This window comes from Spermophilus citellus, assembly GCF_964194105.1.
Source record: "Spermophilus citellus genome assembly, chromosome: 3".
NCBI classification, from domain to species: Eukaryota; Metazoa; Chordata; class Mammalia; order Rodentia; family Sciuridae; genus Spermophilus; species Spermophilus citellus.
In genome coordinates, this window is record NC_138184.1 from 103,482,542 (window position 1) to 103,495,163 (window position 12,622).

The window sequence follows — 12,622 nt, forward strand, 5'->3', positions numbered from 1 at the left end:
GAATTTTTTCTAATCTGAGTCCCTGTAGTTCCAGGATTAAGTAAACTTTGTCTTAACACAAAACTGTTAGTACATTCATCACTTAATATTTAGTCCTGGGCTGGGGTTGTGGTTCAGCCGTAGAGCGCTTGACTCGCATGTGTGAGGCCCTGGGTTCAATCCTCAACACCACATAAAAATAAATGAATAAAATAAAGATATTGTGTCCAACTAAAAAAATAAATATTTTAAAAAAATATTTAGTCCCAATTCACTCTCTCTAAACACAGGGGGGCTATTTCCAGACTCTGTCCCTGATGCCCCTGGTTTCAGAAGCTACTAAAGTAGCTGCCCACTCCCCCTCCCAGCACCATGCGTGTTGTCTGCTTATAACTGACTTCACTCAGAGCCCAAGTTGGGCCACCAAAAGCAAAGTCTTCTCAAACCCTCTCACCAGGACAGGACTGGGGTGACCTCAGACCAGCAAGATTCATCTCATGACTGGGCATGTTGTGCCTTATAACAAATTCAGGGGCTCTTGGCATGGAAATGGGACAGGTGGGAAATGGTTTTGGGGGTGGTCATTGAACTGTCACACACCGCATTAAAAATGTTCATGGATTTTCCAAACGTTGTTAGAAGCAATAAATTTACATTTTTTTACATAATTGCAAGGAACATTTTTGTATATATGGTTTGAATACCTAGTTTTCATTTTGGTTTTGGTGCTGGGGATTGAACCAGGGCCTTGCATGCTAAGCATGTGCTCTAGCGCTGAGCTACACCTCAACCCTGGTTTGAATAGTCTTTCTCTTACAAATAGCGATGAGATTATTTGGTTAGAATTTATAAAAATCGTTGCTTTTATTATTATTTTTAAACATTTGTTCTTAAGTTTTAGGTGGACACAATATTTTAAAAAATCATTGTTTTTTAAAGGCTGGTCCAAGCCAGGTGCAGTGCATATGTCTATATTCCTAGCTCCTGAGAAGCTGAGATAGGAAGAACATAAGTTCCAGACCAGCCTGGTCAACTTGGAGAGACCCTGTCTCAAAATTAGAAATAAAAAGGCTGAGGATGTGGCTCTGGCAGAGCAGAGCGTCCCTGATTCAATCCCCAGTGCCACAAGATAAATAAGCAAATAAATAAGGCATTATCCAATGATTCTTTTGAGATCTTGATTGGATTCTTTATAATCACTTTGTTTTAATCCGATGACGTTTAATAGTGTATCAGGTGCCTAGGGAGCCCCCGCTCTTCAGGAAAACCAGGTGTGACTGGCCTGTTGGGCTGCTGCCTGCCTTCCTCACATGCTGCACCAGGTCCCACCACCCTGCTTCTCTATTCTTGTCCCCAGCTTTCCACTCCTTTAGATTTCTTCTACATAGTCCTGAAAGAGTGGATCTTCCTCCAGCCGTTGTTTACCTGATCTTTACTGTAACCTTGTGCCTTGTGACACCTTTGTGCATTTGTTTGGGACAATAAGATGCACAGACATAGCCTGGTGTGGTGGCACATGCCTGTAATCCCAGCAGCTAAGGAGGCTGAGGCAGGAGGATCATGAGTTCAAAGCCAGCCACAGCAAAAGTAAGCCACTTAGCAACTCAGTGAGACCCTGTCTCTAAATAAAATACAAAATAGGGCTGGGGATGTGGCTCAGTGGTTGAGTGCCCCTGAGTTCAATCCCTGGTACCCCCCCACACACAAAAAAAAATATGCAAAGACACATTTGTCTATTCTTCACATGAGTTTCCCAGGGCTGCCGTGGCAAATTGCTACCAGCGGGGTCTTCAAACAGCACACTTCCCCTCTCGCATTCTGGAGGCCACCATTGTAAGACGGAGGGATGGGCAGGGTGGTGCTCTCTCTGAGGCCTGGGGACCATGTGACCCATTCCTTCTCTGGGCTTCTGGGGGCTTGAGCAAAACTTGGGGACACCTCTCCCTCTCTGCCTCCATTATCACCTGGCCTCTTCCCTGCTCTTCTAACAGGGACACCAGGAAGGCTGACCACTGCTTCTCAGTACAATCTCATCATCACTGACAAACCCATAGGGACCTTATTTCTAAGTAGGGCCACTTCCTGAGGTGGAACAGGCTAACCCTTGAGCATGGCTCTTCGGGGACATGGTTCGGCCCACAGCATTTTCCTGATAGAGACTGCATGGTCTCCAGATTGCTGGCCTCAAAAAGCACATTACTGCCAACTTCTCAGGCAGTATCAGGTTCCCTCTGGGACACATATACACTAGGGAGTTGAAGAGCTGGATGAAGGACACATGAATGTTCAACTGCAAGAGACACGCTTCCATCAGCACACTAATGGGTCCAGGACTTGCACCCTCTCTCTCACCCCCATGGTGCAGACAACCTTATGGAGTGAGTTATTTCAATGTAGCATTGCTTTGCTTTGCATTGGTCCCCAATTTGGATCATCTCATATATTTATCAACTCTGCACGTCCTCTTCAATGTCTGCTCAAGGTCTATTAGATGGTCACTTTTTTTTAAAGAACCGTTTATTTATTTATTTATTTATTTTGGTTGGTTTAAACTATAGAAGAAGCATTCTTTATATACTTTGGACATTATTCTTTTGGCATGCATGTATTTTAATATTTTTGGGAAAATACTTTTCCTCATTTGTAATTTGTCCTTTCACTTTAAGGCTTTTTATGATTAGCAAAAGGTCTTAGTTTTAATATGATCACATTGATTAAAAACTCTTTTAGGAATCAAGCAGGTACTTCTCAAAAGAAGAGATACAAATGGCCAACAAATACATGAAAAAATGTTCAACATCATTAATAATCAGGGAGATGCAAATCAAAAGTACACTGAGATTTCATCTTACTTCAGTCAGAATGGCCGCCATCAATAATGAATACTGGATAGGATGTGGCTAAAAAGGAACACTGCTAAACTGTTGGTGGAACAGTAAACTAGTACAACCACTATATAAATTTGCATGGGGCCTCCTCAAAAGATTAGGCATGGACCCCCTCACTACATGACCCAGCTATCCCATTCCTTAGTATTTATCCTAAAGAATTAAAGTCATGGGGCTGGGGATGTGGCTCAAGTGGTAGCCCGCTCGCTTGGCATGCGTGCGGCCCGGGTTTGATCTTCAGCACCACATACAAACATGTTGTGTCCACTGAAAACTAAAAAATAAATATTAAAATTCTCTGTTTCTCTCTCTCTCTCTCTCTTTCTCTCTCTCTCTCTAAAAAAAAAAAAAAAGAATTAAAGTCATCTTATTACGGAGATACGTGCATACCCATGTTTATAGCAGCACAGTTCAAAATAGCCAAACTCTGGAACCATCCTGGGTGTACTTCAACAGGTGAATGGATATAGAAAATGTGTATGTATACACAGTTGTGGGGAGCCACTCCAAATGCATACATCTTTAAGTCCTGATACACCACAGGGATCTGAAAGGTCACTGTAGTCTGTGCAGTAGTGCCATGGTTCCTGACTCAATCTTTTCCCTCACTAAGATATTAAGGTGTAGCCCTGGGAGTGGCCCTAGGTGTAGGCGGCACTCAGAGGGGTTGAGCTACACTCACCGGTTCCCTTGGAATCCTACCCCTGGCCTCATTTGAATGGCTTCTCCCCAATAAAAGGGTTCAGCACATGCTCCTCTCTCTCTCTTTCCACGGACCCCTAAGGTCAGAGGAGCCATTACAGGACCCAAAGAAAAAGGTATTTCTCTGTCTCTGTGTGGTTATTTCGTGCAGCCCAGTTCCCCCCTGGAGTGACTCTGAGTGTTTAGTCCCAGAGCTCCACACACAATGGTGTGTGTGTGTGTGTGTGTGTGTTGTTGGGGATTGACACATGGGATTTTATTCAGCCATAAAGAAAAATGAAATTACAGAAGGAAAATGGATGGAACTTGAGAGCATTATATTGAGAAAGTCAAACTCGAAATGTCAAGGGTTTTAAGTTTCTTCATAAGCAGAAGCTAGCGAAGGGGGACAGGAGAGGAAGGCACAGGAGTGGAAGGCAAGGAGGGCGGGAGTGCTGGGAGTGATACTGTCAGATCATATTGTTATATTGTGTATCCTGTGCATGCACAAATATGTAACAACAAATCCCATCAACACCTGCAACCATAATACATCAATAAAAAATGTGGGGGAGAGGGCTGGGGATGTGGCTCAAGCGGTAGCTCGCTCGCCTGTCATGCGTTGCTAACCGGGTTCGATCCTCAGCACCACATACAAACAAAGATGTTGTGTCCCCCGAAAATTAAAAGTAAATATTAAAAAAATTCTCTCTCTTTAAATGTGGGGGGCGGAGAAAAGAAACAAAAACCTCCTTCAGTTTGTGCTTTTACTAAGGAAATCCTTTCCCATTGTACAGCTGAAAACTTGGAAATTGATGTATTTTCCAGGATTGATTTTGAGGAGTGGGATCATCAGGCCAAAGCAAGCACAGATAATGGGGTTTTTAAGCCACGTCACCTTGCGGTCCACTTTGGATGAGTACCATGAAGGCAGGGGCTTGGTCTTCCCACTTTCCCATCTCAAGCTCTTGCGCAGTGGCCGGTGTTTTTTTTAACCTATAAATACCCCTGCGGGACCATGCAGTAGGAAATCCTCCAGTACATAACTACAGTGCTTGGCCACCTAACAACCCCGATGACCTCAGTGCCCCCTAATGACCATGCGCACCTCCAGTTTTCCTCAAGGTTTTCATGTCCGTTGAGGTTCCAACAAGGGTCCCATGTCGCCTTTGTCTTATGCTAACTCTTGGATGGTAGGTGTTCCTCTCCGGTTTTGTTTCTTTGTCCTTTGTTTGCTGAGAAACGGGACCATTGGTCCTGCAGACTTCCCTGCAGTCTGGATTGGATATTTGTATTTTTTTCTTTTCTTTTAAAAAATATTCTTATTAGTTGTTGATGGACCTTTATTTATTTACAATTATGTGGTGCTGAGAATTGAACCCAGTGCCTCACACATGCTAGGCAAGCGCTCTACCACATAGCCCCAGCCCCAGCCCTAGCCCCAGCCCGGGCCCCTGGATATTTGTATTTTTCCCCATGGGGCTACAGGTGTCTCACCCAGGAGCTCCCAGGACAGGTTGTGAGACGTAGCAGCTTGGTGTATATAAACCCCCGTGTAGCCCGCCCAATTCAGCCCCGCCCACTGGGCCGCCCTGACCAGTCCAGCCACGCCCACTTGATCCAACACTGGCCACGCCCCCTTGGCTCTGCCCACGTGGCCCCACCCGTGGCCTCGCCTGCCTATAACTCTCTAGACCACACTGGGCTTTTTCCCGCAGGTAGTCATGGGCAGTGGAATCTCTGGCTGCACTTTTCGGTGATGGTGAGGTTGGCCAGTGGCCCCGGATTAGTGTCCAGCGTGATTCATCCACTGCAAAGCTGGAGACCCACACAGCAGGAACCGCTGTTAGGCTCATACCTACTTGGCTAGGCGGGTGTCCGTGCCCAGCCCAGTCCAGGTGTGCACAGCTTCAGCGTGGGTGGGGAGATGTGCTGAGACCCCCGGGCCTGGCAGTCCCCCTGTGCCCAGCTCTCTTGCTTTCCCTCCTCGTTCCTGGGCTGGACTCTCCATCCTTTCACAGTGAGGATACCAGATCCCCCAAAGAGCAGTTAATTTTATTTGCTCAATTTTTTGACATACAGAAAATCATTTCAGAATTCCTGTGACAGAAATACTAAATTCAAGATTTCTTTCTTATCTCGAAAATATGCCCCACTGAGTGTGGATAGTCTCAGTACTGTGATCAAAAGTTAATTGGATTATTTTCTTCTGTGTGGTCGTGTTATCAATTTGATATACATTTGGGTTTATCATTGGCACATGTATTCAAAATTAGGGCCCCTCCTTTAAATTGAATTCTGTTATCACTTTATTCAGATAAATGGACCAGGTTTCTAAGAGAAGGAAAAGACAATCTCCAGACTGAGTAAGCAATTGTGATCCAATATACAAAGAATGTCTGACCGTCAACAGTTAGATAAAGAACAGACCAGTTCAAAAACCAGACAAGAGAGCTGAGCAGACCTCTCACTGAAGAAGGCTGGCAAATGAGCATAATATATGTTGAAGTGCAGGGTGGGCTGGGGGAGTATGTAAAAACTAGTCGCCTCCACTCACCTGCCAGCATGCAGAACTCAGTCTGGTGTGGAGTGCTGATGAGGGTGTGGAGCAGCCGGAGCAGGGTCCCCGCTGGCAGGAGAGCACCACGGCGCAGCTACTTTGGACAACACTCGGCAGTTTCTCATAAAAACCAAGTCTTGCCACAACTTAGCAATCACTTGACTTCTGTTTACCCAAATGGGTCAAAAGCTTATGTCCTCACAGACACCTGCACAGGAATGTTTGTAGAAGCTTTTTTCATGACTTCCCCAACTTGGAAGCAACCAGTGTGTGTGTTAGTAGGCGGGTGGATGAACTGTGGTACATCCAGAAGATGGAATATTATTCCGCACTCAAAAAACTGAGTTGTGGGAGTTGGCCTTTTCCTCCTGCTCCTCTCTCCTCCAGAGCACCAATCTGGCTGCACCGAGCTAGCTCTGAGCTCAGGATCCTGCTTAGCTAGCACCACTGCCTCCCTCCAGTCACCCATGATGAGATGTTCTCCGACATTTACAAGATACAAGAGATCAAAGATGCGCTCTGCCCCGAGATGGAGGGCAAGATGGTCAGTAGGGTAGAGGGTAACATTGATGACTTGCTCATTGGTGGAACTGCCCCCGCTGAAGGACCCAAGGTCGAAGATAACCGGAAGCACAGTAATCACTGTGTTGATGATTTGCAGGAAACCAGTTCACCAAAGAAGCCTACAGGAAGTACATCAAAGATTACATGAAGTCAACCAAAGGCAAACTTGAAGAACAGGGACGAGAGAGGGTAAAACAGGGGCTGCAGAACAAATCAAGCACATCCTTGCCAATTTCAGAAGCTACCAGTTCTTTATTGGTGAAAACATGAGTCCAGATGGCAGGGTTGCTCCCCGGGACTACCGTGAGGATGTGTGACCCCATGTGTGGTTGTCTTTAAGGATGGTTTAGAAAAGGAAAAATGTTAACACATTTGACAGTTACTTTGGATCTATCATCTGTCGCCATAACTGGCTGCTGCTTGTCATCCATGCAACACCAAGACTTAAGGCATATGGGACTGCGGTCGTCTTGAGCACATCTTGACCGTGATTTATGTGGAGTGGAGGCATTGTTTTTTAAGAAAACGTGTCATGTGGGTTGTCTAAAGATAAAGTGATTTTAAACTCACCTGAGAGAGGTTCTCTTAGTTTAAAACATGTCTACACTAAGTCCAACCTGCAGTGTTCCTGGAGAAGCTGGAGCCCCTTGGAAAGCCGACTGCCTTCAGATAACTCCTGCAGCGAGAACCACTTCTGCAACTGGAATATGAAAAACAAGGATCAACGTTCGAATTCTGACTTGTAATAAAGGGAAAGACCGTGCTCACAGCAGAGCCAGCACTTGCAGTGTGGGACCTTACAATGGAAATAGTTGACCCGGAAGAGATCACCAAAAGAATAAAGAGATGCTAGCTCAGTTGGAAAAAGAAGAACTGAGCTGTGGAGCCACCCAGGTACACGATGCCAAGGACCAGCCTCCGAACAGGCTCTGAGTCCAGGCCACGGCCTCTGAGAAGAGCAGAAAGTGGGGACAAGGGGAAGATGAGTGGAGGGGAGGCCGGGGGTGGGAAGGTAGAGCCCAGGGCACTCTGGGTACGAAACCATTACTTGTGACACCGTGGTGGTAGATCACGTCATTTACATTCACCAAAACCCACAGAAGGAACTACCCCAACATGAGCCCTCACATCCACCGAGGGGCAGGACCCCTAGGCCAGCCCTTGCGTCCACTGTGGGCTCTGGGCAGTGTGTCAGTGCAGGCTTGTTCCTTGGCACCTGTGCCCTTTGGCTGGGTGGATAGCGAGGCTGGGTTGGGTTGGCCAGGAGCAATCGGGGCCTGGATATGTACTTGGCACAGTTTTCCCGTGAACCTAAAAATTTTGTTGCTCTAAAAAAAAAATGTTTTTCCCCCACTACTGGGGATTCAACCTAGGGGCACTGAACCACTGAGCCATCTCTGACCCTTCTTTAAAACATTTTATTTAAAACAGGGTTGTGCTAAGTTTCTTAGGGCCTCACTAAGTTGCTGAGGTTGGCTTTAAATCACAATCCTCCTATCTCAGCCTCCTGAGCTGCTGGGATTCCATAGTTGTTTCTGTTTTTATTGTTTTTAAATAATGGTAACAAATAAGATTTAAATATAGATAATCCTGTTATAGAGTATCTGTCAATGGATAACCATTGAGATTCTTTTATTAAAACAATTGGTACGTAAATTGACTCACAAAACTTGTCTCCCAAAGCATGATAAAGCCATCTTTGAAACAAATAACGGAGTCCCTGGTGTCCACAGGAAGCCTCTTGTAGAGACCAACCTTCCAGGGCGTCAGCCAGTGTGTACACAGCCGAGAACCAGGCAGTCTGTGTTTTTAAACACCACCAAATCTTGAAATATCTGCCACTAAGCTGGGCACATTGAAAGGCCTGTATTAAACTCCTCATGCCATAAAGAAGCTGGGTGGTCCTTGTTCTGTTTGCTGATCTATTTACAGCATAGGGGAACATGGGGAAGGGGGCACTGCTGCCTAGTGGGGCAGCCGACCATGAGAGGGGTGTACCCAGCTTCAGGGGGAGCTGTGCTAGGTCTTCTCTCTCAAGAAGAGGTGGCCTGCAGTGCATGTTCTGGTGTTTGTCCTGAACAGGTCAGAACTGGTCACACTGTTCTTCACACCCTCCTCCAACACAGGCTGACCTGCGAACTGAGCTCATCAAATATATTTTTGTTATCATTGGTGTTTTTTTCTTCCGGGGATTAAAGTGGGGGGCAGTCCTCTACCACTGAGCTACATCCCCAGTCCTTTTTATAGTTCTGTTTTGGAGGCAGGGCATTACTAAGTTGCCCAGCCTGGCCTCGAACTTGCAATCCTCCTGCCCCTGCCTCCCAAGTCTCTGGATTACAGACGTGGCCACCACACCCAGCCTGTTTTTAAAACTTCACCATTGTAAATGTGCAGTCAGTAATCACCCTACCCCTTCCCTATCCTGACACCTCTGCTCCCACTCTGCATGTGCTGTCTTCTTCTGGACACTCCTAACAGGATGCCTGTAGCACCTGGCCCATTAGGCTTCTCCTGTTGGGCTGCCTGGCTGAGCTGCTCTCCTGCTGAGCCTTGGTGCCTGTTGTCCTGGCTGAGCACAACTCCATCCTGTGAGGACCAAGGTGCCCGTTCAGTCTCCCTCCATGGATGGACGTGGAGCTTGTGTCTGCCCTGTGGCTGTTGTAAATGGCGCCGGGCGAGCCTCCGGTGCAAGCCAGCTCTTGCAGATAGTGCCTGGGCGGACCTGCTGGTCTCAGGGAATTCTAGGCCTTGGTTCCTTGTTTTTGGAGTGAGCTCTCTGTGCCCCATGAACAGCCGGGATGCCCTCTCCTCCACTGGCTGTGGGATCACTTTCCTTTGCCCCCGAGGTGGTCGCCTGAGGGAGAGAGCAGTGCAGCTCCACTCAGTGTGTCCTCCCGCACTCCTCCTCCAGGCACTGCCTTTGGTGACAGCTGTGTGACAAAGCTCAGTCACCAGCGCGGACTCTCCATCTGCACAGTCCAGACATGCTGACATCGCCAGGGTGCTGGGCCTTAAGACTCCCTCGCAGCCATCCTCCAATCTGCGAGGGAGTGTGAACTTGGTGTGGGCACCACCTGAGTGTGGCTGTCCTGTCCTCTGTGTGGCCCACGGTGACACCAGGTCACCCTGAGCATGGCTGTATGGCCTGCAGCAGCACCAGGCCACCCTGAGCGTGGCTATCCTGTCTTCTGTGTGACCCGCAGTGACACCAGGTCATGTGGAGTTAATCCATCCAGGTATCTGTGTGCCCTTTTAATACTTAGTTTCAAATCTTTTTTTTTTTTTTTCATTTCAGGAAAAACTTCCCAAAATACATTTTTTAATTTTATTTTGTTACTGCCTTGGTCTTCTAGAGTGAGTCAATCTATTTAAGTATATATAAATTCTTTTTTTTTTTAAAAGAGAGAGTGAGAGGGGGGGGGAGAGAGAGAGAGAGAGAGAGAGAGAGAGAGAGAGAGAGAATTTTTAATATTTATTTTTTAGTTCTCGGCGGACACAACATCTTTGTTGGTATGTGGTGCTGAGGATCAAACCCAGGCCGCACGCAGTCGAGCGCGCTACCGCTTGAGCCACATCCCCAGCCCATATATAAATTCTTATCTTCTATACTCGTTCCTTATTTTGGATTCATTTTATCTCATCATTTATTTTATTTTTAAAAATACCTTTATTATGTTTATTTAGTTTTTTTATGTGGTGCTGGGGATCGACCCAGTGCCTCACACATGCCAGGCAAGTGCTCCACCACTGAGCCACAGCCCCAGCCCTCATCATTAATTTTAAAATTCAGTTTTATGTGGGCTGGGGTTGTGGCTCAGCAGTAGAGTGCTCGCCTAGCATGTGCAAGGCTCTGGGTTCGATCCTCAGCACCACATAAAAATAAATAAATAAAATAAAGGTATTGTGTCCAACTACAACTAAAAAAAATTATAAAAATTAATAAAATTCAGTTTTATTGAAGTATAAAAGAAGTACGTTAAATATAGGTATTTACAGTGTAAACTTATACTTAATTTCAATTGTAATTTTATTTTATTTTACTTTTTTGAGATGAGGTCTGTTGTCCAAGTTGACCTTGAACTTGCAACCCTCCTGACTCAGTCTCCTAAAAAGTTGGGGTTTCAGGTGTGCACCATTGTACCTGGCTCTGAATTTTCTTGAAATTGCTCTTGGTGCATTATAATTATACATATTAGCAGGAATCATTGTTAAGTGTTTGCACAAAACAGAATTTGGTCAATGTCATTCCCCAGTAACCTCCCTTCCCTTCTACATCCCCGGGGGGGGGGGGCTCTTTCTCAACTCTACTGGTCTCCCTTCTAGTTTCGATTTCATCATCATTATTATGTCCACACTGGGGATTGAACCCAGGGGTTCCTGTGTTCCTGGATAGAGACTGAGTTATGACTCAAGACCTTTTTCTATTTCCTATTTTGAGGCCGGGTCTCAGTACGTTGCTGAGGCTGGCCTTGAACTTTCCATCCTCTTCCCTCAGCTTCAGGAGCTGCTGGGATACCAGTCATGTGCCACCACACCTGAGTCTAAAGTTTGACGTAAGTGTTGCTTCACACCCATGAAACTTCCGTGGCGATCAAGGCAAGAGCGATTTCTGTGGCCTCAGACATGTCTAGTGCCCTTGAGACCCCAGCCTCTGCCCCGCCCCCAGGTCCTGGCAACCCACCATCCCTCTGCTCTCTGCTGGTGGGAAGGCTGCTGAGGTCGGCACAGGGAGTGCTGTCGGCCTGGCTTCCTGCACTCAGCCAGCTCAGCAGGACGGACCAGGATTGGACCACGAGGCTGTGTGTGTCCATTGCTGGCTCTCCTCCGTGGCCATCAGGGCACAGATGTCCCCCGTCCACCATCACCAGCAGGCAGGCTGTTGGGTTGGGGCTGGGGACTGGTGCTGCCAGGAGCCTGCGCACGCCAGCCTCTGTGGGCATGTCTAGGGCAAAGAGGGAGGTCTGGAGTGGGAGAGTCTGATGGTAGTACATGTTTAACATTTTAAGAAAGCATACCATTTTTAAAAGGATTTTCTGTGACCTCCAGCACCTCGTGGTGGTCTTGTGCTCCTGAATGAGGACGGGAACCTTTTCTGTGTGTTTATTGGCTATGTAAACATTTTTTTGTCCAGTGTCGGTTACTGTCTTTTGAAAATTGGACTATCTGCCAGCCAGGCACGGTGGCACATGGAAGGTCCTTGCTTAGCATCTGATCGGCCATCTTAAGTGACAGCCACCATTTTAAGAAAAATTTTACTTTCCCACCTAAGGACGTTTCTGAGAAAGGCTCACCACTCCCTCACACCAACCCCACCCTTAACCACCTGTGTTAGGACCCTTCGGCTTTAATCCCTGAGCCGGTCCCATGAAAGTCCAGACCCCCAAGCCTGTTTTGCCTCTCTCTGTCTACGGAGAGGTGGCCTTTATTTGTCAGCTCTGACAAATAAACTCTCGTGGGTACCTCTGCCTGGTCTCAGTCTTTCTTTTCAAGCTCGACAGTCTCCTGGTTCCTCACTTTCCTTTCAGCACACGCTTGTGATCCCAGTGGCTCCAGAGGCTGAGGCAGGAGGATCTCGAGTTCAAAGCCAGCCTCAGCAACAGCGAGGCACTAAGTAATTCAGTGAGACCCTGTCTTTAAACAAAATGCAAATAAAAAGAAGGACTGGGGATGTGGCTCTGTGTTGAATGCTTCTGAGTTCAATCCCCGGTATCCTCTACCACCCCCCCAAATTGGACCATCTGCATTCTTTATATTGCAAGGAGCGGCTCTGGGCACACGTGATTTCCCCTAGGAGGGCTGGCCTTTGCATTTTTAAGTCAGTTCTTTCAAAGAGCAAGCTGTTTCAGCTTTGAAGAAGCCCAGGTGAAGTTTGCTCCTGTGGTTCCTGGCATGTCACTAGAGTTTTCTCCTCTTCTGGAGGACTTGCAGCTTTGGGTTCTACATAGACCTC

General features: G+C 46.8%; 1 pseudogene across 1 annotated transcript; it reads left to right on the plus strand.

Moving 5' to 3' along the window:
- Positions 1 to 6,583: 6,583 nt before the first annotated feature.
- Positions 6,584 to 7,039, plus strand: LOC308644498 (translationally-controlled tumor protein-like; annotated as a pseudogene). The gene has a single exon. The product of its transcript is annotated as a translationally-controlled tumor protein-like (transcript).
- Positions 7,040 to 12,622: the final 5,583 nt, after the last annotated feature.